General features: G+C 39.1%; 1 non-coding gene across 1 annotated transcript; it reads right to left on the bottom strand.

The window, feature by feature from the left end:
- Positions 1-11,830: 11,830 nt before the first annotated feature.
- LOC126191718 (U2 spliceosomal RNA) lies at positions 11,831-12,020 on the bottom strand. Its single transcript, XR_007538447.1, has one exon. It is a non-coding gene; the product is annotated as a U2 spliceosomal RNA (small nuclear RNA).
- Between the last annotated feature and the right edge of the window lie 12,600 nt (positions 12,021-24,620).

The raw sequence follows: 24,620 nt of genomic DNA, 5'->3' as shown, positions 1-24,620 counted from the left end.
AACACTATGGGACTTAACATCTATGGTCATTAGTCCCCTATAACTTAGAACTACTTAAACCTAACTAACCTAAGGACATCACACAACGCCCAGTCATCACGAGGCAGAGCAAATCCCTGACCCTGCCGGCAACCGAACCCGGGCGCGGGAAGCGAGAACGCTACCACACGACCACAAACTGCGGATTAGGAAATTTCAGTACCGTAAAATGGGGTGACTTTGTGACAAGTTTTGCATCTTTTCACTCGTACACTGATCAATTTTTAACATAAACTGAAACGGATGGCATCATAAGATAGCTACAACCTTCCTTTACAAGATTATGTCTTCAAAAAATTTGTATCTTTTTTATGAACGACTATATAAAGGGAAAACTCTGTCACAAAGTCACCCCACCCTGTGGGGTGACTTTGTGACAACATTGTTTTTGGGTTACAAAGTATGGGAAAAAAATAATGTCATAATTTTGACCAATCAAAAAGTATATTTAATCAATGTACATGTGTTTGATGCTTTGGTAGAGCTACATCATTTTTACAAGTGATGAAAAAGGAGCTCCCTAATCTAGATTTTTCACCTCAAAGAACCCTCGCTTTCCTACCGGTCTTGGGGGGGTCGATAGTGTACAAAACTTCTTCTTTGGAGTACAGAATAGCATCTTCTTTAGTAGGCCACTTCCAGAACATCTTGGTCCTCTCCATAACGCTGACAATGTAGCCCTCTTGTTTTTCTTCAGTCACCCTTCCTGGAAAAAGTTTCCCTTCAAAGTTCACCACTACAAAATCATCCACTTTGAAAACGTTTTTTTCAGGAGCCATGCTGTCGATTCCCAAGACGTCTTTATCATTTGGAATCACTTTTGTGGGAGACATTTCAGGTTCTGAATCCTCCAAACAGCTGAAAGATTCATCCAGCACGTCGGGGTCACTGGGATCTTCATCCGTCCAGTTCCTCTCTCTGCTGTTGTCTTCATCTGAAGAGCTTTCTTCAGACATCTCACCTGCCAGTACAGCCTTTTCCTTGGATCCGCTGGGTCTGGAGGAAGTGCTGGCTTTTGTGTTCTTCCCTTTCGGCTGTTCCGCCCTACTGGCTTCGATTTCGGCACTGGAGATTCTTCTGCCTGCTGGAACAGTGAGCCTTCTCCTTCTCTTGGGGGCCCGGCATCCTGTAACCTCTTCTCTCTTCTTCTGCAGTTCTTCTATGAAGATCTCACCAACCACTCCTGATAAGGACTGTAGGCTCTCTTCCAAGACGGCCTTCGGGAGTCTTTGGAGGACTTCCATTTTGTTAAGCAGAAAAATCCCAGTCTTCCTAAATCCTGACTGGAGATTTTTTATGATGTTCTCCTGCAGCTTGTCCATCATTTTCTTTAACAGACCAGGCAGTTCATCTTTTGGAACTGATGTGCACCGGCTACCAGATGTCGATTGCTTCCAATCTGACAAAATTTCACGCCAAATCAGTTTTAGAACTCTGAATATGGCAACATCTAGCGGTTGCAGTAGATGTGTCGCATTTGGTGGGAGTGCGATAAATTTTATCCCATACTTTTCGCAGAGTCGAATAACCTCTAGGTTAATATGCGAACTCAAATTATCGCCAATAAGAACTTTTTGGCCATCTTGTTGTTTCAGTATGGGGAGCATAAGATTGATGAACCAGTCCTCAAACACTTGGTGATCAAACCATCCAGATTTAGTACGATTGTAGCGGGCTCCTTCAGGTCCATTTTCGGTCCAGGTCGACCACATGTTCTCGGCATTGTAATTTACGTATAGTGGAGCCAACTGTCCTGCGGCGTTCCCACAGACCGTAATCGAAGTACACGCTTTGGAACAATTTTGTATCCGCTCTGGATATTTTGCTCCTCTTCTGACCAACACTTTTTTGCTTCCCAGATCGTCCTGGACGTTCGTTTCGTCGTAATTCCAAATTTTTTCTGGCGGAATACCCTCTAACTCCTTCTCTAAATGCTCAAAATATGAGTCAATCACTTCAGTATCAGTCGCAGCTCTTGCATATGTGATATTTTTGGCGACACGTTCGGAGAGAACATACTTATGCCGCTTCATAAATGAATAAATAAATAAGGTAATCCTCCGCAATATTGAGAGTGGTAATGATGTTCATTCCCAATGGGGCACTGTTAAATGGGGCGTTCCCCAAGGGTCGGTGCTGGGGCCACTGCTGTTTCTTATTTATATAAATGATATGCCTTCTAGTATTACAGGTGATTCAAAAATATTTCTGTTTGCTGATGACACCACCTTGGTAGTGAAGGATCTTTGTGTAATATTGAAACATTATCAAATAATGTAGTTCATGATATAAGTTCGTGGCTTGTGGAAAATAATTTGATGCTAAATCACAGTAAGACTCAGTTTTTACAGTTTCTAACTCACAATTCAACAAGAACTGACATTTTAATCAGACAGAATGGGCATGTTATAAGCGAGACGGAACAGTTCAAGTTCCTAGGCGTATGGATAGATAGTAAGCTGTTGTGGAAAGCCCATGTTCAGGATCTTGTTCAGAAACTAAATGCCGCTTTATTTACCATTAGAACAGTATCTGAAATAAGTGACATTTCAACACGAAAAGTAGTCTACTTCGCATATTTTCATACGCTAATGTCATATGGTATTATTTTTTGGGGTAATTCTTCTGATTCAAAAAGGGTATTTTTGGCTCAAAAACGGGCTGTTCGAGCTATGTGTGGTGTAAGTTCGAAAACCTCTTGTCGACCCCTATTCAATAGTCTGGGAATTTTGACATTGCCCTCACAGTATGTATTTTCTTTAATGTCGTTTGTTGTTAGCAATATTAGCTTATTCCCAAGAGTTAGCAGCTTTCACTCAGTTAATACTAGGCAGAAATCAAATCTGCATGTGGAATGCACTTCCTTGACTCTTGTGCAGAAAGGAGTGCAGTATTCTGCTGCATCCATTTTCAATAAGCTACCACAAGAACTCAAAAACCTTAGCAGTAGCCCTAACACTTTTAAGTCTAAACTGAAGAGTTTCCTCATGGCTCACTCCTTCTATTCTGTCGAGGAGCTCCTGGAAGAGCTAAAAAATTAAGCAAATTCCAGTGTTACATTCTTGATTTTCTTTATTTAAACTAACGACTTGTCGCCTGAATATGTTTCTTATATTTCATTTCATTCTGTTTCTACAATCGTGTTATAATTTCATGTATTGACTCGTTCCATGACCATGGAGACTTCTCCTAAATGTGGTCCCACGGAACAATAAATAAATAAATAAATAACATGGCCCACTCTCTCCCAGGAAAGTTTCCATTTCCAAACACGGGAACTTTTCTTCCGGTTCAATCTAGATATGATTTGACGACACAGCGCAAATCAAGTAATGTCATTGGGAAACCATAAGATGCCATTGCAATGGAATGAGCAACGAATGTATCCTCTTCTTCTTTTGTAAAAATAGGTTGACCCCCATGCTGTCTTTTAGGTTTGACTGTCTCTGAGTTTGAGGTGGTCGAACGTTTTATCTCTTTGGTTTTGTTCCACAATGTGTTTCGATGAATATTGAACCTAAAAGCAGAGAAAAAGAACGTATAAAACATATATACCAGTATGGTATAATTCAGAAAAAAATACCATACCTTTTAAAAGATGTTTAATAGAAAAAATGCCAAAAATATCAGAATTTTACGAAGGTAGGTTTAAATTTTGCATAAATGCTTCCTTTACAAATGCCAGAAGTTGCAAATTGGTGTAAAAACCCGTTTTATGACAGTAAAGTTTGTAACAAAATAAAGGAATGTCGGTAACTTCCTGGTGTACATAGCTGTATTTTGCTCCCTATTCAAGCAGAAGAATTTGCTTAAAAACGCCAAACAGATGGTCATCTAAACGTCTATTTTAGCCTTACAGTATCCAATAAAACGTTTACTTCCTGTGTGACAGTGTATGAAAAATTAAAGAACTGCCACTAACCTTTCAGATGCTGCTCGCAGGGTCATTTTCTTTGTTAAAACCAATTTAACGGCTTTATCTAACGTCTCTGGAGAGTAATTTCTATAGGCTCTTGCACCCAACTTCCTTTTATAAGACCTCATCTTCTTTTCAGTGCTTGAAAGACAAAAAAACGTGATAAAATATAACCTAAAACCATGGTGGGGTGACTTTGTGACAAGTTGGGGTGTTACAAAGTCGCCACACAAAGTGCGTGCATTTCAGTTTTTGTCTCATATGTTCAACAAACATGGCTTGATTTAATCGATATTCTACAGTAATTTGCCCAACATATTAACAAACAAATGTACATACCTGTTTTAGTTGCGTCCTTAACATAAACGTTTTCACAATATAAAGTTTCCCTCGTTTTACGAAAACGTAAATAACAGCGTTTCTAAGCAACGGCGTCGGAAGGAACTATGCGTGTGCAGAAGCTTCACTCTGCTGCCGCTACGTGGCGTGGCATGTCTGACAAACGAAATGCGTGGTTCAGCTCTTTCCTGAGACGAGCGGTCGCGGCGCGAGATTTAAAATACGAAAACTCGATCCCTTGTCACAAAGTCACCCCACCAGTCACAAAGTCGCCCCATTTTACGGTATTCATGTTACAGGCCTAATTTTCATCAACATTTACCTTAATTATACAGTTACACTTTTTGCTGATTTGAACTGTGTACTACATGTTAAAAAGATTTTGTTTGGTCATAGTAATCACAGCATTTCATTTCTTTTTTTTTTATGTCATATGTCCCATATGGAACTGAAATTATCAAGTTACGATGAGAAAGGAAGAAATTAACATTAAGGAATCTTACTTCACAGAAATTATGTAACAATGGTTACATTTTTTGCAAGTTAACTTTAACATAAACCATTTAGTTTTCCATTAAGAGTGAAAGTAGTTGCTCGAGTCACGTAAAGAACAAAGTTTCCCATAGGGAACTAAGGTATTTTACGTTTGAGTTATTGCAGACCCAAAGTATTGTGATCTTCATATTTCTATTTTAAAAAGTTTGTAACTCAAATTCACAGACATTTTGGAATCTGTACATACATGTGTGTAACAAGGTACTTTTCATATGTCATGTGGAGCCTATAATTTTCTGGTTTAAATATAATTTATTTCATGAGTTACCTTTAATACCAACAATGTCTGAATGCAATATTTACCATTTAGAAGAAGAAATATTAGTGTACAGAATAACAAACCTCATGAAAAATGCGAGAGATTGTAATGTACAGAACTTGGAATGGCTCTTTATCAGTAGCGGGTAAAAAGAAGGCTTCTATTAAATGTTCAACGAAACCAGTCAGTACCTCTTAATTCACCATAGAGGTGATACAGTAATAAAAGAATTTACTTTTTTCAGAATTTCTGCTAAGTATTAAAAGTGTGTGTGCGAGTGTATACCTGTCCTTTTTTCCCCCTAAGGTAAGTCTTTCCGCTCTCGGGATTGGAATGACTCCTTATCCTCTCCCTTAAAACCCACATCCTTTCGTCTTTCCCTCTCCTTCCCCTCTTTCCTGTTGCGAAAGCTTGAATTTTGTGTGTGTGTTTGTGTTTGTTTGTGTGTCTATCGACCTGCCAGCACTTTCGTTCGGTAAGTCACATCATCATCTTTGTTTTTAGATATATTTTTCCCACGTGGAATGTTTCCCTCCATTATATATATATATATATATATATATATATATATATATATATATATATATATATAATCATGTTCTTAGGAGGAGCAAGCTTTACAGCAGCATATGCTGTTAAAAGCATAGTGAGATTTTCATCATTTCCAACATTGTACACAACTTTCTTGCACTTTTATTTTATCACATTTTTCCCTTGAGAATGGAGAAGAGAGAGGAAGAAGAAGAAGAAGAAGAAGAGAGAGAGAGAGAGAAAATTAAGTGAGGTTTCATAAGAACTGAAAACCCTACTTGTGTCATTTGTTATTTTCAAAATGTTACTCTCTTTCCAAATGCTGTTCTATTTCTTCAAACCAACTCTGAATTTCTCAGGTTATTACATATTATTTACTGTAAGCAATACTTCTGTTGTTACTGGATAGTTTGTAATTTGGCACTACCTTTGTACCACTGGTATTGGCTAGTGTACTTTTGCAGATAAGAAAATCGACTGGACTAGAATGTCCTGTCAGTATAGGACAAATTCAGACAATATGGAACTTTTTACACTAAATTTGCAATATAATGTCACCCTTGCCTCACACAGATTGTAGCAGCCATTGGGGTGCCTGTCTGGCCAGCTTCTGCAGCTTTCGCTTTCAGGTTTGTTTTTTGCTTGGGCCATATCATGACAACCAGTCATTCCAGTGATTGACACCATGTCAAAGACTGGAACCAAGATTCACAGAAATAAAATTCCATGGTTGTAATTCATAGTGTAATTAATTTTGCTCACTGACATGTTTTGAATACAATTTTAAAATAAAACCATGGTACCAGTCATTATTTGGGTGTCAGACTGGAAAAAATGGTTCAAATGGCTCTGAGCACTATGGGACATCTGTGGTCATTGAACTTAGAACTAGTTAAACCTAACTAACCTAAGGACATCACACACATCCATGCCCGAGGCAGGATTCGAAACTGCGACCGTAGCAGTCGCGCGGTTCCGGACTGAGCGCCTAGAACCACGTCAGACTGGAAAATTACAGTTTTTAGACAGCCCAACCTTAAAATTAACAGCTGTGATCGATGTTATTTTCAACAAGTTCCTTCACTTCCTACATCATCATGGATCAGTCCAATGTAATATTATTACTACACTTAACTTCCAAATGATACCAGTTATGCATTTAAGAGGAGCCTTAACGTTGGCCTTTGTGTTTGTCTCATTTAAATGTATTTCTTGTCTCGTATCAAAGACTGAAGCACTGTCAAAAACTGGTGCTTCTACCTTATCAATCAGTTAAAATACACCGTGTCATGTAGAGGCGTTAATAAAATAATGGCATTTAAATTTCTGATCAAAGAGAGAGCCAAATTCGTAAGTGCACGTTGCAATTACAGTGTCAGCATATATGTAGATCGGTAATGCATCACTTCAGATAAAGAAAAATAACAGTTTTTCCGTTTATAACTAAGTAATACTTTAATAGTTCAGTTGTAATTTCTGTTGCCAGTAAAGATACCCCTAAGCAAACGATGTCAACTTTTTTCCAAGAGACGTCTTCACTGTTTTCCACACTTGATTTTCCGAATTATACCTGCAGTTAAAAGCTTTGGCAACCAAGGTAATTTGTTGAGATCCATTGAATCTTAAATAGTATTTTAAAACGGGCAAATAAGTAAAGCGCTCATAAAATTAATAGTAAACAATTTATAGGCCAGCTTGTTAAACTTCCAAAACACACTCGAATTTAGGAATTTCATAGCAGAACTGTCACTGTTTTTTCTCGCTAGATTAGAAACACTTCATTATGTTGATGTGTAGATATCTAGAACATCCAATATAAAAGACTTATCAGGGCGCAGGACGAAAAGCATTTTCATCCGTGTTTTGACACTTCGTTTCTCGCCAAATTCAGATATGGCGGACCACACTCAATGATATGATCTTTGACCGGCACGCGCTAGAGCCATCTATCGGTAGGTCCGGTATTTGTGCATCCCTCATTTCGCTAGCTTTAGACGCCTGTGGCACGTGCTAGAGCCATCTCTCGGTAGGTCCGGTAGTTGAGCATCCCTCATTTCGCTAGCTTTAGACGCCTGTAGATCGCAGCATTCCATGCCACAGTCACATTTTGCGTCCTATTCTTCCGTTGACGCGAAACACTTTGTATGAATCCATTTTTGCGACACTGCACATAACTTGATACCTTTCGCGATGTAGTTATTGCACATTTTACAATTTATACTCGATATGTAGCCGTTTACCGTGGAACTATTTATACACACTTCTACACGCGGCAGAGGACCATATGCAACAACGCGTGGCGGCTGTATGAGAAAGTGGATGCCTTGCGGGACACTGTCCATGCGTTACGCCACGTTGGGACCACACTTCCACGCCGCTGGCATCGACATCCGGTTCCCCTAACCATCCTAGAGGAATCGGATTCCGACCATGGCTAACGATAGGCCTGGCACGCCCACCACGGACGCATCCTTTGGCGGGACTAGCCCCCATTCTACGTCCAATACTTTCCAATCATACCTGCCCATGTTAGGCTAAATTTTTCTGCCTGACTCATGTAGTACTGTCACCGTCAGAGGGTGGTACGGGACTACAAGTCCCACCGCCACACCTCCAAAGTGAATTGCAGTGACGCAGTCACTGCCCTGTGGAAATTTACTGCCTCACCAACACAGTTAGACCGCAATAGACCGGTGATGCTGTATTGTAACATATCACAAAAAAAAAAAGCGCCGCTATCTTGCAGACGTTACGATCGTCCCCTTACATACTTGCAGCTTCCATTAAAGTTTAGTAAAACGTAAAATTAAGTGAACAAGAACTGATATGAATTATTGAAACTTTTGCAGACATTCAAACTAACAAGCAAAATAAAGACGGGCTGATCTTGGGGTTCTGTTCAGAACTGTCCACAGAACTGTTAAACGAATTTGCTTTTTGCGAAAACTGGCAAAGTATGGTTTCCATACCAAAATTTTTTCGAGTATTGTTGTTTTCTTCGCTAAATTCTGCAGAACTATTGAAATTTTGTACAAACAACTCTAGAACTATGGCACAACTATCAAGAACTACGACTTGTCCTAATAATGCTACACACAGAAGCCTACATCTAAATACATATTCCGCAAGGCACTACCTTGTGTGGGCTATGTCATAGCAGTATTTTCGATTTCCTTGTACCTTTTCCACTCACATGTCTAATGATTGAGTAAAAACAAATGTCTCTCTCTCTCTGTATATTCACTAATTTCCTCTATGATCCCGATGCCAGATACAGATTTTAAACGCCAAGGAAGGCGTACTGCTGCACTTTTCCTATAAGAAGATAGAGGAAAGAAAATCAATATTAAATGATTGTACATAAATATGTCCCTGTACATGCCCTAATCTCCTTTGTCATATTTGAATGATGCTAGATAGGTGATGGTATCACTTATCGTTGATAGCATAGTGGTTCATGTGAAACACATCACCAGTTTTTCAGTTGGGGGATACCTCCATAATACAATTCTAACACTATCATAGAGCTTCCAACACGCAAACTACTCACTGAACCATTTACATTGGTGCAACAGAATTGCACAGCCATGCACAACTCAGAGTTACTGCAAGAGTAGGGGAAGATTCAGGGTTTAATCCATGCACTCTTTGGGACTGGACCGACCATGATACCGCATTCCATCCAGAACAGAGTATGTGCACATGATAGGTACATGCATAGTGTAATTATTTATTTAGAAGCTAACTGAATTCCTGCTCGCATATCTGACTATCAGACATCAAGAAACAATTAACCAACAAGTACAGGCCATACCAAATTAATGTTGATGTTTCCTCCAGTAACAGCAGTTATCTTAGTGCCTCTTACACCTTGATCCAAATTGTAGCACCACAGTCTCTAAGTGAAAGTCAATAGGAATGGAGGCCACTTGCCTCCTACATTGTCACTTCTTATTGGGTGGATTACATCCCCTGAAAAATCCATGAATTTGAGCCTTACTGGTTATGGCCAGGCATCTTACTGCAGTTAACGCTTCCAATGACTGTTTATGGGATTTATAGTTCTATTAATGTGCAATATATTTAGTTATTCAGATCAAGTACTGGCCCCACCATAGGTCTTCCCACTTGCTTGCAGATAACTCCATCACCTGCAAACATCTTACATATAAAACAAACATGCCACAAGCTACTGTACAGTGCATGGTGGAGGATTCATAGAACCAGTATTATCGATTACCCTTCCAACACCATATCACATGCTGATTGAGCAAAACAAATGATTGTCTACATACTTCCATACATACCCTAATCCACCCTTACGTTTACAGGAGAAACAGGTCATCTTTCCCAGAGATTTTTTTCTGTTACATATTCAAATGGAGTATGCCAACCTACATGATTCTAGCAGCATCCACATCATGCTTTTGCTTTGTGGATCAGTCACATAACACAAACTGATGTGGGCTCCCACGATTGTTGGACATTGAATATGTAGTGTTGAGCTGACAATTCAATGTTTCTGTTTACCATCATGTATCATTTAACCACAAATGGATCTATGTATGATAATGTCAGGATAGCACCTGACAACAACTTCAGAGTTATAGTGGAAGTTGAGAATATGTGGTGAGGTACAAAGGTGAGACTTGTTCAAGTAGGGTGGGCGAAGGATGTGTGGCAAACTGACACATATATCAAGGAGCAGTTGATGGTTAAGTGCAACACCTTCTGTCTTGGCATTCCTATCTCCAATGGTAGCAGTGTGAGTAAACCATTACTTACCATGCTTGGTGTTAAAAGCTCAAGATCATTGCAGACAATATTCCCAAAGTGTCATGTACATATGTGGTCTGCAGGAATTGGTATGTGCTGTAGTGGAATGAGAGTAGATCTTTGGTATTATCTTGCTTAAATAATGAGAGCATTGAGATGTAGATGTGCTGTTTGTGATTTCATTCACCCAATCTTTCTAAGATCAATGAAAGTTCAATGTAAGGTGGTATACTTACACCAACACATTTTGGACGCAATCAATGTAGAATTCAAAGCATTGAAAAACAATTATTTGTAAAATACTGTCACATAGTCTCCAAACATAAGTCAATGCTACTTAAGCAATACTGTGTGTGATGTAATTTGCTTAGGAAGAAAAAACACTCAGAAATCCAGCAGTGTAGTGAAATGGAATGCATGTAACATAGGTCCCAAAAGACTGTCAGGACTATTTAAGTACAGTAATGCCATGTGTAATAGTCTCTTCCATAATTAACAAATGTTCCATTAAAACTACAGTCCATACCACATACAATGCACACTGATTTTTGAAATGTACTTCCATATTGCTAGCATTAGCAGTATCAAACTCCCATTTCCATAGTTATTATTCAAAGTGTGAAAACCAGGTTATTTTTAGAGGAGGAAGACGTAAATGCTTCTCCCAAACATTATGTGGTTGCACATATCTATTCTGAGTATCTGAATCCATAAGGTAATAGTCATCTGCAGAAGGCCAGTGCAACAGTGCAAACTAATGGTCCATTTCAACATCAACCATTTCTGCTTTAGATGGATTTTTTAATATTCCCACTGCATCTATATCAATATGTATCTAATGTACACCACGCTCCTGACTATGGGAATGTTGTACCATGTCTGTAGAGTGAATACATTTCCTCCTATTAAAGTACCGATATATAACATAATCGATAATACTTGTGCAATGAAGCCTCCACCATGCATTGTACACCAGCTTGTGGTATATTTGTTTTATATGTAAGATGCTTGCAGGTATGGAGTTGTCTGCAAGCAGGTGGGAAGACCTATGGTGGGGCTAGTACTTGATCTGAATTTAACTAAATATATTGCACATTAATAGAACTATAAATCCCATAAACAGGATTTACTGAGAGACAATCAGCAGATGTTCCATCTTTTGTTGTCTCAATAAATAAGAGACAGCACTCTTCTGTGAGTTTTGTGTGCCTCTAAATGGCTGGACTGATTTCTTAATAGGTAGACTAAATTTACATCTACATCCGTATGCTTACTTCACATGTCATCATATGGTGGAGTGTATCCTGTATCACTAAAAAAAATCATTTCCTTCCCTATTCCATTTGCAAATAAAGTGAGGGAGAAAAAGACTATCTATACACCTCCACATGACCATTAATTTCTCATGTCTTATTTTCATGATCTTTATGCAAAATGTATTTGACTTCTTTACGAGAGTTTGAAAGTGGGGTAAAGCATGCTTTTAGCACTCTGCCATGAGCCAAAAATGAGTTTAATATTCTAGTCCTGTGATGCAGAATGTAACAGATATTAAGCTGATAAGAACAGATTTTTTTTCCTGGATGAGAGAATACTTAAAGGAAATATAATCTATGCCATACTGTTCACAGGATATTCACACTAGGAATCAACATGTAATGATATTTTAGCAATGTGGAAATGTGTGTACACTCCAATTTCCTCTGTCCCCAAAACTAACGTGCATAAAAGGGAGGAAACTACGTTTCATGTGAAAAGTTTGAGGTGTATGGACAACAATGTCCCCATCTTGGATTATGTAAAATAGATTTTTTAAACTGAAGAATGTAAGTTTTGTGTGGAATTGCGGTTAGAACCTTACATCCAAGCCACACCTGTTTGTATGGCAGTATGTTAGGAGTTAGCGATGCCACTCTGCTGCCAGCATCAGCCTTGGTCACAAGGACTTGGCCGACTAAAAGCTGTGGCCTACCTTGTTGTGACCAGCAGTTACAAAGAAGGGTTCCAGCTGGCCACCTTTTCAGGTACAAAATACACTCAGTAGATGGCACTGGACTAGACTGAAGGTGACAAGCCAGATTTTTCATCTTGAGAGGCGATGCTCAAGTAAGATAATGAGCACTACACTTGTATAAATATCACATGATGTATTTCCCACATTTCTGATTGTCAGGACATGACCTGCAACTTGTAAATAGGTATAAGTGTGTTTCATTCCCCAATGCAGTTGCTACATGACTCCTGTGCATAGGGAGCATGGATTTATAGTCCCTCCCAGCAGCTATTTACTTGTAGACTGGCAGGAGGCTACTTCCCTGCACTTCAATGATAGTTTGCTGTCATATTATTATTGCCACCCATCCTTCTCACATAGGGCTATTGTCTAGACTGGCTGAAGCAACTCTCTAGTGCTATATTAATAGCGAAAATATCCTTTCTTCATTCAAGTTTCTGCCGACTACCTGAAACTATGACAAAGAACGATTTGCTTCCAGTCTCTCACAAAGGCCACCACACATATGTCCCAAAATGAAATGAGTGTTACCTTCTGGCTTGTAGAAACCTGTACCATGCGGAACAAAGACATTCCATCCTTCCATGAAGGACTGGTGGACACTTGGGGAACTTAAATGGTGCAACCACCCAAAACACCAACAAAAGAACAGTGCATTCCCACCAATTTCTAGGTGGGGGAGGAGAGGCTGTTTTACCCAGTGCCCTCTGGTAGTGGTGATGTGAACTAGGCCAGTTGTTCTCTACATGTCAAGGTGAACACAGGCACAAGAAAAAATTTTAGGAATTTTCCAACAGGATAACACCCCAAAATAAAGAAAAAACTATCCTTTATCAGTAAACACTTCCAGGCTAAATTTCCGTGGTCGATCTGTAGAACTTCTTCTCCCTGACGTTTCGTTCTCAACTACGGAGAACATCTTCCGAGGTGAGTCGGCTGTGAAAGCCTACATGGGATGAAACTATCCTTTGTTCTTCTGCACCAACTGCTCAGTGCAGACTGGGTTTTTCCCGCCATTTCCAGCAGGATAACACCCAAAATAAAGAAAAAATAACGAAATCCTTCCAGTCCAACAGCTCAGCACAGACTGAACAATTTTTTCCACCAGTTTTTTTTCTGGGGAGGGGGAGGTGGGGAAGGGGGAGAGTGTAGGGGGAGGCAAGGGGGAAAACCCATGACATCTTCCAGTGATGTCATCAATGCAACATTACTACATCTACACCAAGTGACAGGGGGCAAGTGGCAGGGGTGGGGGTGGGTCCTCCATTTTGAATAAATTAAAACTGCAACAGTATCACCCTTATTCTAGCACTGGTGACATTTTAATAAAATGAGTGCTGGTCTTCACATATTATGTAAATTGAAACCTCCATACCTGTTTATTAGATCTCCTGACATCTTTATTTTGGTAGACTCCTTAATTATGCTGTCCCATAAACTTGGCATTTGCACCATGATACTCGTCTCATCATATTTCATTTCATGTTTATATTCAACACCATCCTCAGTAACAGCTGAATTGCTTGGATATTGTAGTCAGTTGTGGGATCAATGTTTCTTGCACATCTCCTCAAGTGTTCTGATAGTCTGCCCAATGTAAGATATGCCATATTCATATGGAATGTGATAAACACTCGGTTTCAGAGAACTAGATTGTTCTTAACATTGTAAAGAACACACTTGGATTTTAGAGACCTAGATTGTCTTTAACATTACATTACCATAGCTGAAGAGAGCAAACTACACTGGATGCCATGTTCCCATAAAAAGCCACCAATGTTTCTGGATACTGGGCCAGGATAAAGCAGATAGGCAAATTTTGGCTTCTCTTCCTTGGTCTCAGTCCCGTCCTCATTCACAGACCTTCTTGATTTTGACTGCATCACCCATTCTGAAGGAATAGGTACTCAGAGCTATACCAATGCCTCTTCTTTAATCTTTTTCTTCTTCTTGTTTATCCCAGTTTATTGAGATCTCTTGTGAAGAGACACGATACAACAAATTCCGTAGTGGTGTAGGACAATCAATGAAGTTACACAACAGTTAATAATTTAACTTTTGAAACTGCCGGTTTATTGGCATTTATGGAAAGAAAAAAAACACTCTCATGCAGTCAGCAAACTTCGTGTAACATTTTATGTGTGTAACGGGCCTTACTACGTCACAAATTGTTCTAATGAATTAATTAAGCTGCTTTACAGTGTTGCTAGGAAACATAATCAACAAGGTGATACATGTCTCAATTAAAACTGGACATTGATATTTTGTATAAACTTTCGGTTCATTTTTTGTCAAAATTAGCACTTGTCTCAAAATTAATTTCCAACTTCGTGCATTAAGTCCAAACACATTTGCAACTATTGTACTCGATTTACTGGACAGCTCGATCACGCTCTGGCATGTAATGTATTTCAAATCGAGTTTCAGTTTTCCTTAATGGGCTACACGACTGTTTTGTAATAACGTGATGTGTCTATCTCACATAAAGTTTAAATGAAACTAGATTTACTCTCCATTAGGTCACAAAATAAAATTCACCACATAGGTCAGCAAACTGTACACGCACACTTTTACCACTCTAAGTGATAACTTGTCTCAGAGTAAAAGCTGTACATAAATTCACACTTTTTTTATGCATACAAAATTCAAAACACCTTTATATTAAACAAATAAATTATGGCATGTAATTACTAATTAAACATTTCAATTATGAATAAACTTCAAGAACCTGTATTTTGTAATCAATAAAATTTTATCTCCTGAGAGAAATTATTAGTTTGCTAAAACGGATTCAGACTACAATCAACTCATGAAATACCTGTACTGAAAAATACTGTCCGTTGAGTAATTTACTGACTTTTATAACACATTTGGTTCCGCTTGAACTAGCAGCTGTGTGCACTGTCCTGATTAAATGTAGTTTATGAATGTGCTTAAATTCAATAACCTCCCACCCCCACTGATTGTCATTCAGATTCCAATAAATACATAAGAACACAAGACACAGGATAGAACCAGTACCGCCCCAAACCATTATCCTGGTACATGTATTCAATTCTGACATCAGAGGAAAAAGGAGGGAGGGGGGCAGCCAAGGTTCTATTCACAGATAACTGCAAGTGCACTGTACATCATGCAAGTGGCCCATCCCCTGATATGTTCATAAAACACTTTTTAAAAAGTGTGAATGTAAGAAAAGTAAGTTTAATTTACAGATGTTTCAGTATATATGTTCTGTAAGAAACTGCTGGGAAAGAGCAAAGCAAGGCATTCATCGACAGTATTCTGATCGTTGCTGTACCATGGAATAAATACTCATAAGGACTGCAGAAAAGCCATTCTCTTATAACTCACTGACTTCCATTATTGCCTTCTTCAACTTATTTACGTATTTATTCTTTTTCCATGAAGCCTAGTTTATAATTTTCAGATGAGAATGTTAGGTGCATCATACAAATTTATATTCACACAGACTAAGGCTATTGTAACATTTATGTTCTGACTGCATATATCACATTACTTTAACCTCTATGTTTAATTACAGTCTATATACAATAAATGTGTAGTAAAATAAAACAGGACTGAACTTTTCAGACACATAAAACCCACTGTTGGGCTACAAATCCGCTGACTGGTTTGACATGGCCCAGCACAGACAGATACTGTATTGTTAGATCACTAATGCTGGCACTGATTGGACACTAAACACTCTGGCCTGAAGTCACTGGAGTTCGTCCGGTCCAGAACAAGAGAGCACTTGTTTAGAGCATTGTGGACAAACTATGTGTGTATGGATGTACTTATCCATAGTTTGTTCGGTCGGCGAGGACATTGTGAGTGAACAAAACAGTATAGCATCACCATGAGTAGAATAGTTATGGTGAACCTAACACACTTACTCCAGAGCAAACATAAATAAGTGGGACCCTAAAGCCATGCCCCCCCCCCCCCATCTCATCTCTGACATCATCATCAAAGTGCACAAGTCGTGCCCCTTCCTAAGAAGCCATCAAGCCATACCTCTATAAAACAGACAACCACAGTGCAATAATTTACTGGACATTAAAATGAAGCAGCTGATCACAATTTAGCCCCATACCCACCATTTCGGCCATACAAAAAACTATCCAATCAGTAGTTTGCACAATGTTCAAAAGTATGAGAACAAACAATATTATTTATCAAAATATGTAAGCGTCACCTAAAATGCATTAAATAGCATCATGTTCAAAAGTAATCAAATGATCTGAATTTCATGCCACCTCCAGAAGTACCCCAATGATTGAATTTTGACACAAGATTAAAAAAAAAATCTGTTACCTCAATTTTTTGGACCATGCTCAAAAGTATCAGAATACTACAATTTTGCAACATGTTCAAAAATATGCAAGTTTGCACTATGTCCAAAAATATCTTAACAATTTGGATTTTGCACCATGTTCAGATGTAACCAAACAAGCTGAAATTTGAGCTATGTTGAAAAATATTTGATTATTTATCACAAATATGTGAAAAAATTGACAATATTGGTGTAACTTACAATATTTGCATGTCTAAAACATCTGTTTATATGTCAAACTACACATGACACTAGTGTTGATTGAATTATGGACTGAGCAGCGGTTGATATTCGTCTTGGGTCTAAATGATGCCATGTACCAAAACAAACCTGACCAAGCCCATAACTGTACTAAACACATGTTGACATCAATACAATGCTGCAGTGTTAGTTGGCACAAACAAACAGGTAACCTGAAATGCTGTTCACAACTTTCCGATACAGGAACTGTGCAGTTAATGGATAATCTACACTTGACACCTGAAAACGTGATTGTGGACTCTCAAAGTAAATGCCACAATGATATTTTCACACCTTAATTGTTATATAACTGCACCAAATACATATGATCTACTAAAAATTATGGTAAGCAGACAGTTGACAGTTTGCCTTAGGCCTAAATGACACTATGTACCAAAGCAAACTTGACAGATCACTGTTTTAGGAGAGAAGAAGGCATTTTGATAAGATATTTACTGTGTTGAATCATTAAAACTACATATTTTCATCATTTGCAAGAATAATTTTGTAATGCCTCAAATATGAGATGTAAACACTTAATGTGGCAAAAGAGATGGACCAGGTTCCACATAGAAAGGAACATTCGATATATTAAAAATATGATCTTCACACCAAAATAAAATTATTGATCAAAATGTAAAAGATTTCGATTACATCTACATCTACATAGCTACTCTGCAATTCCCACTTAAGTGCCTGGAAGAGGGTTCATCAAACCATTTTCATTCTATTTCTCTATCATTGCTCTCTCGAATGGCATGTGGGGAAAAAGGAACACCTAAATCTTTCTGTTTCAGCTCTGATTTCTCTTATTTTATTATGATGATCATTTCTCCCTACGTAGGTGGGTGTCAACAAAATATTTACGCATTCAGAAGAGGAAGTTGGTGATTGAAATTTCATAAATCGATCTTGCTGCAAAGAAAACCACCTTTGTTTCAGTGACTGCCACCCCAACTCGCGTATGATATCAGTTACACTCTCACCCCTTTTGCACAATAATACAAAATGAGCTGCCCTTCTCTGCACTTTTTCGATGTCCTCCGTCAATCCTACCCGGTAACGATCCCATACCACACAGCAATATTCCAGCAGAGGAGGGACAAGTGTAATGTACACAATCTCTTTAGTGGGTTTGTCGCATCTTCTAAGTGTTCTGCCAACAAAGTGCAGTCTTTGTTTCACCTTCCCTTCAATATTATCTATGTGGTCTTTCCAATTCAAGTTGCTCGTAATTGTAATTCCTAGGTATTTAGTTGAATTGACAGCCCTTAGATTTGTGCGATTTATCGTATACCCAAAATTTATCAGGTTTCTTTTGGTACCCATGTGGATGATCTTGCACTTTTCTTTGTTTAGTGCTAATTGCCACTCTTCGCACCATACAGAAGTTCTCTCTAGATCATTTTGTAATTGGAATTGATCGTCTGATGATTTTACTAGACTGTAAATTACAGCATCATCTGCAGACAGTCTAAGGGGGATGCTCAGATTATCACCTAGGTCATTTATATAAATCAGAAACAACAGAGAGCCTGTGACACTACCTTGCGAAATGCCAGATATCACTTCTGTTCTACTCGATGATTTACCATCCATCACTATGAACTGTGACCTCTCTGAGAGGAAATCATGGATCTAGTCACACAACTGAGACAATACTCCACATGCACGCAATTTTATTAGTAGTCACTTGTGAGGAATAGTATCAAAAACCTTCTGGAAATCTAGGAATGTGGAATTGATCTGAGATCCCTTGTCAACAACACTCATTACTTCATGGGAATACAGAGCTAGCTGTGTTGCACAAGAATGATATTTTCTGAATCCGTGTTGGTTATGTGTCAATAAGTCATTTTCTTCAAGGTGATTCACAAAGTTAGAGTACAGTATATGATCCAAAATCCTACTGCAAATTGAGGTCAGTGATATGGTCCTTTAATTCAATGGGTTACTCCAATTTCCTTTCTTGAATATTGGTGTGACCTGTGCTACTTTCCAGTCTTTAGGAACAGACCTTTTGTCAAGTGAGCGGTTGTATATGATTGCTAAGGAAGGTGCTATTGTGTCTGCATACTCTGAAAGGAACCTGATTGGTATACCATCTGGACCAGAAGACTTGCCTTTCTTAAGTGATTTGAGTTGTTTCGCAACACCTAAGGTAGCTACTTTTATGTCACTCATGCTACCAGCTGTTCTGGTTTTGAATTCTGGAATATTTACTTCGTCTTCTTTCATGAAGGAAATACAGAAAACTGTATTTAGTAACTCCGTTTTAGTGGCACCATCATCGGTAAAATTTCCATTGCTATCACCCAGTGATGGTATTGACTGTTTTTTTGCCACTGGTGTACTTTACATATGACCAGAATCTCTTTGGGTTTTCTACCATATTTTGAGACAATATTTCATTGTGGAAACTATTAAAAGCATCTCTCATAGACATTCGCACTAAATTTCGAGCTTCTGTGAAACTTAGCCAGTCTTGGGGATTTTGCGTTCTTCTGAATTTGGCATGCTTTTTTCATTGCTTCTGCAACAGTGTTCTGACATGTTTTGTTTACCATGGTGGATCAGTCCCATCTCATTAACTTATGCGGTATGAATCGATCTATTGCTGTCGATACTGTATCTTTGAATTTGAGCCATATCTGCTCTACACTTATAAAATTTGCTTGGAAGGAATGGAGACTTTCTTAGGAAGGCATCAAGCGAATTTTTATCTGCTGTTTTAAGCAGATATATTTTGCGTTTATTTTTAGTGCTTTTGGTTGATATGGTTTTGAGCCTCGCTACAATGTCCTTGTGTTCACTAATCCCTGTATCCGTTGTGACGCTCTTTATTAGATCGGGATTATTTGTGGTGAAGAGGTCAAGTGTTTTTTAGCAACCATTCACAATCCGTGTGGGCTCATGAACTAATTGTTCAAAGTAATTCTCTGAAAAAGCATTTAGTACAATTTCGGAATATGTTTTCTGTCTACCACCGACTTTGAACATGTATTTTCGCCAACAAATCGAGGGTATATTGAAGTCTCCACGAATTATAACTGTATGAGTGGGGTACTTATTAGTAATGAGATTCAAGTTTTCTTTGAAGCATTCGGCTATTATATCATCCGAGACGGGGGGTCGGTAGAAAGAGCCAATTATTATGTTGCTATGGCTGTTGAGTATAACCTGTACCCATAGTAATTCACAGGAAATCTGTATTTCAACTTCACTACAAGGTAAACTATTATCAACAATTTGCAGGAACTATCTATTTCAACTTCACTACAAGATAAACTATCTCCAACAGACACAAACACACCCTACCTACTTTATTTAATCTATCCTTTCTGAACACGGTTTGCATCTCAGTAAAAATTTCAGCAGAATTTATCTCTGGTTTTAGCCAGCTTTCTGTTCTTATAACAATTTCAGCTTCAGTGCTTTCTATCAGCACTTGAAGATCTGTTACTTTTCCAACACAGCTACGACAAATTTGCAACTACAATACCAACTGTTACATGGTCGATTCTCATCATTTCTTTGCACTGTACCCTTTGAGACAGGAGCCCTTTTTGATCTTTCTCAAGACTGTATAACCTAAAAACCACCCAGTCAACACCACACAGCCCCTGCTACCCGTGTAGCCACCTCCTGTGTGTAGTGAACACCTGACCTATTTAGCGGAACCCAAAACCTCACCACCCTATGGCACAAGTCAAAGAATCTGTAGCCTACACGGTCACTGAACCATCTGAGCCTCTGATTCAGACTCTCCAATCGGCTCTGCACCAAAGACCCACTCAGATAGCCGCCGGAAAACAGAGAGAATCTCTTCTGAGACACAGCGACAAACATCATTAGTGCCGACATGAGCCACCACCTGCAGTTGACTGCACCCTGTACCATTCATGGCATCTGGAAGGACCCTTTCCACATCTTGGATGACTCCCCCCAGGATGCACACAGAGTACACATTGGCTCTCTTCCCGTCCTTAGCTGCCATATCCCTAAGTGGCTCCATCACCCGCCTAACACTGGAGCTGCCAATGATGAAGAATCCCACCCTCTACGCTCTCACGAGACCGGCAACTGCCACAACAGGTGAGTCCGCCTTTGCTGGCTCAGAAGTATTTTCAGCAGTGGGCAGCAACTCAAACCTGTTACGGAGGCGTAAGGGTACAGCATCGGGGCCAGCAGCAACTTTCACCTTCCACCCAGGGATTCGCGACCCCGCCACAGTTCGCCAATCACCGTCAGGCAAGTGTCGACCGGCAGGGATGTCCGAATCCGAGGGCACAGTGGCATCAGAGATCCCAGGCAATGCTACAGCTTCCAGAGGCACCAAAGCGCTCGCCTCAGGTGTCCCAATGTCACCGCGGCCCAGGGCAACAGCCTGGAGCCTGTCGATCATGGCCAGCACAGCTTCCAGCTGTTTACGGACGGTGGCCAATTCCCCCTGAATCTGTACACAACAGGCGCAGTCCCTATCCATCCCTAACAATTTTTTTCCTCTCTTTTATCTCACAAGCCACTCAGAACAAACAGATGACTGATGACTATGCGAATTTACACTATACACGTACTAAAACGCAATGCTACAATTCTCAAATACTATAATATGCCTGAAACTTGTGAATTAAACTATGCAAGTACCCAAAAACACGCAAAGAAATTAAGAATTAAACTATGAAACAAATAAGTGAGCTAAAAGTACGACTTGCTGCTGGCTGCTGCTTATCCAACGGCAGCAGGGAGCTCACTTGCCATGACCAATCAACACTGGCCGTTCAAAACAAAAACAGATGACTGACAACTGCATGAATTTACACTATTCTGGTACTAAAAAGCGATGCTACATCTCTCAAATACTATAATATGCCCAAAATTTATGAATTAAACTATGCAAGTACCCAAAACCACACAAAGAAATTAGGAATTAAACTATGAAACAAATAAGTGAGCTAAGAGTATGACTTGCTGCTGGCTGCTGCTTATTCAATGGCGGGAGGGAGCTCACATTGTTTTTTGCAATACACAAATATAGTTAGAGGTCTCTGATCACGAACAAGAATTACATCATTGCACCAAAATAATATTATCTGCCTTATTTATCAAGTATGCAAAGATTTGGTGTACAAAACACATGTGGTATTACTGTCATTGCTTAATTACTCTATAAGATTAAAAAAATAAGCTTCTCTAGCACACTGGCACTATTGACACAAATTAAATGTCAAGCTACAATCAATATCTGTAACACGCTTTAAATAAATCAAAAAGGGTGTGTATTAATTATCAAAAGAGTAAAGATTAGTTCTATAATGTCACAAAATATACATGGATACTACTGCTAATCTAACTTACAGCTTAAAGTGTAACTGTTGATGAGAATAGTTTCATTATTGTACTACATTTTAACAAAATCAAAAAGTTGCCTATGTGATTTATCAAAACATATGTTGCACTACTGATCTAACTTACAGGTTAAAGTGCACTTGTTGAGGGCTGACTTACGTTGTCACACAGTGGAAACTACTTGACATGTCAATGATGTTCAGCATACTGAACAGCAGCAAGACACATTTTTATAGGTAACAAACATCCATCAATTTCAATTACTTTTCAAAGTCACCCCAATAGTATAGTGGCGCAGTGCTAAAGTAAGAAATTTTATCTTGCAGTACAAAATCTGCATCATTCTCTGGTGATAATGCTATCACACAGTGGAAACTACATGACACTTTGCCCCTTACACCACTAAGTTGCAGCAAATTTATAACAAACTGCTCCAAACTTCACTATGTAACAGTAAAATTGTAACAAATTGCCCCATACATCGCTAAATAATAAGAAGATTGTGACAAATGGCTCCATGCAGTGCCATGTTACATCTAAATTTCTTCAAACTGCTCCATATATCACCATGTTACAGCAAAATTGTAACAAATTGCCCGATGTCGAAACGTTTGTAATTTCCACAGATAATGCTAACATATGCTATAGCACAAAATGGAAACTAGATAGCCAAACGGGCACGGTAATGATGGTTGACACAAAAATAGGCATTCAGAACTTCAAAATAGTATTCTAACACCAGAAGCTGACAGTGTGTATGTACAGTGTGTGTCAGCTACCAGATCTTAAAACAGTATTATAACACCAACAGTTGACTGTGTTTATGTGCATTGGATGTCAAATACTGAATCTTAAAACTGCACTGGTACTGTAACACCAAAAGCCAACAGCACATGTGCCACAGCTTAACAGTAGGTGTCAGCTACTGGATCACCAATAGTATCCTCCGTTACAGATAAGCATCAACCAATATTGTAACAAACTGTTCCATACATCACTATGTTACAGTAAAATTGTAACAAAATACCCGAAACATCGTCATGTTAAATAATAAAATTGTGACAAATTGCCCCATACATCAATACACTGCTCAAAATTGTAACAAATTGCCCCCCCCCACCCCCCCCCCCCCCCCACACACACACATCACCAGTGGACATGAGCCACTTGATCTCAAATAGTATTCTAGCACTAGAAACTAACACTGCGTATGTGCCATAACATGGCAGTTTATGCACCTCTTCCTGACAGTGGCGTTCCCCTCCATGGTCAGTTACAGGCATTTCCTCCGTGGTCTTCACCCACCAGATGCATTCTTAGGCTTTCTATCTCCATTCCAGTGCACCTGTCACTGTGTTGGCATTCCATTTCAGTCCAGTGTGGTTCTGGATGTTACCTTTGTGGTCTGAACCCACTGGATGTGATCTTAGGCATTCCATCTTCAGTCTGGTATGCCTGATGCTCTGCCTGGGATTCATTTCCCATGTCCACACTTACAGTTTTGTTTTTGTGGAGTGCTTCTGCTGCACCCATTTCATTTTCATCCAATCCCATGCAGCATCCCAGGATCTACCATGTTGGTACCAGTGTCCTGGTTCATGAGGTTTTCTGTCACCTTTATCTCTATCAATTCTCTTATAACACTATCCCAGTATCTGGGAGTCTGTGCCAGAACCCATGTTTCATCATAATTCTTGGAAAGACTGATCTCCATACAGTGCTCGGCAATGGCAGTTTTAGTTGTATATCTTAGTCAGATGTGCCTCTGACATTCTTTGTATCTGATATCCACTGTCCTGGTTGTTTAGCCAATGTGACATGCCACACTGGAAAGGTTTGTGATAAATTCCTGGTTTTCGTAGTACTAGGTCATCTCTCACCTTACACAACAGTCCTCCTCTGATCTAGCTAGGTGGACAGAACACACTCTTGATGTCGTTGGTCCATCATGGCCAGCTGGTTAAGTAATTGTTAATGTCAATAAAATTCACTAACAGCCATGTACTTTAAGATATTATTTTATTTTATTCACAAGGCTACCAATTTTGGCATTTCATTATGCCACCTTCAGGTCCCATACACTTCTATCCAAACAAGCGAACTTGTTGTATAGCGCCATAAATCACTGGATATCGTGAATTCGATTGTTATACAATTGCTTCATTAAAAGATGTGACAGCAACTGGTGGACATGGATACCACATCAAAACTGACCATAATATCAGATTCTGTTATATGTAGTTGCTTGAGGCATTGTAAGAAA

This window comes from Schistocerca nitens, chromosome 6 (assembly GCF_023898315.1).
Source record: "Schistocerca nitens isolate TAMUIC-IGC-003100 chromosome 6, iqSchNite1.1, whole genome shotgun sequence".
NCBI classification, from domain to species: Eukaryota; Metazoa; Arthropoda; class Insecta; order Orthoptera; family Acrididae; genus Schistocerca; species Schistocerca nitens.
Note: the sequence above shows the minus strand (reverse complement) of the source record. Positions and strands in the feature narration are given on the sequence as shown.